This window comes from Lipotes vexillifer, unplaced genomic scaffold (genome assembly GCF_000442215.2).
Source record: "Lipotes vexillifer unplaced genomic scaffold, Lipotes_vexillifer_v1.1 C26779420, whole genome shotgun sequence".
NCBI classification, from domain to species: domain Eukaryota; kingdom Metazoa; phylum Chordata; class Mammalia; order Artiodactyla; family Lipotidae; genus Lipotes; species Lipotes vexillifer.
This window is the reverse complement of record NW_006789509.1, coordinates 1-1,714: the sequence shown is the minus strand read 5'-3', so window position 1 is coordinate 1,714 and position 1,714 is coordinate 1. Positions and strand designations below refer to the sequence as shown.

The 1,714-nt window shown below is 41.0% G+C and overlaps 1 pseudogene; it reads right to left on the bottom strand.

The window, feature by feature from the left end:
* Positions 1-305: 305 nt before the first annotated feature.
* On the bottom strand, positions 306-1,634 carry LOC103086476 (uncharacterized protein KIAA0408 pseudogene; annotated as a pseudogene).
* Positions 1,635-1,714: the final 80 nt, after the last annotated feature.

The following is a 1,714-nucleotide window of genomic DNA, read 5'->3' as shown; positions in this document are numbered from 1 at the left end:
GTGAGCCATGGCGGCTGGTCCTGTGCGTCTGGAGCCTGTGCTCCGCAACGGGAGAGGCCACAAGAATGAGAAGCCCGCGTACCGCAAAACAAACAAACAAACAAAAAAAAAAACTATGCTTTTAAAAGTTCATGTTGAGTTACAATTCTAAGGTTTATATTTATTCACAAATGAAGGGTCAAGGAACAAAGAAGATGTCAAAACATGTGCCTACATTCTATTTATATGAATGGGCAACTGACTGAACTCGGAGCCATTGCTAAATATGGATGCAGTTCTACCAAAATGTTAAATTTCTTTCTCACCTCAGTTACCTTTTTCCGATCTGCTCCTTGCTTCACTTGCTGTGCTCCACACATAGCTGGCTTTTGCTGAAGCTCTTGTTCTATTTGGAGCTTTTTAAAATGCTGACTTAATGTGGCTCCACCACTGACATCAGAATTACACTTGGTCCAATTAGCCTGGAAGCATTTAGAATTTTGCAATGCGGACCCTGCTGATGTATCATAGGTTTTCAGCAGCTTTTCCACCACACCATAATTTGACCTGGGATCAGCTGACCTTGGTCGGCCAGACAAATTACTTGGTCTCCAGTCATGCTCGTGGAGCATATTCCGGTAACTGCTAGGGCTTATGTGTTCCTGCATTTGTCTGAATAGGCCTGTTGTGGGTTTTTTGGTGGAATTATCATGCACATTTTCCCTGGGCACAGGCATGGGGGCACTGGTTTTCAGAATGTCAGAAACACTGTCACTTTCTGAGATGTTACCTGTGCAAGAAATTAAAGTATCACAGGGCTGAAGATCTTCAGATGGTTCTGAGTAGCTTTGACTTTGCTGTACTGCATGACAATTTCTATTTGTTCTAAATACGATTCTGTTAAATTCATCAGTCTTTGCTGCCAGCTTTTCATTCCTAGTAGTCCTTTCAAAGCCACAACTGAAACTTCTCAGTGGGCCGCTGCTCTGTGTCACCAAGGAGCTACAGACATTGCTTTTGTGAAGATCAGGATGAGATTTAGCAGGGTGATCTGGAATCACCTTTTCATATTTTGGCTTATTGGGAATAGAGCAGGTTTTCTGAAACCATGGTGTAGAGGGGCTGTTTTTTGCACCAATCCCAGTGTCGCATGACCACGTGTTAAGTCCAACATTTTCATTACATGAAGGCTTTTTATCTATTTTGGTTTCTGGTGCCAAAGAAGAAAATGTGATAATATCTTTCAAAGTCTTCCTTTCATTTAGACATGGCGTAGGCATCTCGTCGTGCCTCCAGAGGAAATGAGGGTTGCAGTTCTTTTCGCCTTGACCTCCTTGGGCCACCCAGCCATTGTGGTCTGAACTTTCCTTCAAACTTTCATGGGCTTGTGCAGAACATGAGCTGGGAAAATTTCGAGATGTACTTCTTGGAGGAGGAACTGGTGGGGTTTCACTTCTTTGCAGATCAGTTTTATCAATTCCACCTTTTTTCTTAGAATTGTTTTGGAAAACATCAGTACAGCTCAGATTCTTTCTATTTTTCTTTTTTTTTTCTAAACTGGTTGGAGTAATGCACTGGTTGTTGTTAATCATGTGATCTCCATAAGGCATATTAGTTACAACTGGTGTTTCCTGGAGAAAAGAATCTGACTTCATCCTAGACAATTATAAAACATGGTATATTAGTGATGACTTTATTTATGCTAAGCTTTTTTTTTTTTTTTTTTTTTTTTTTG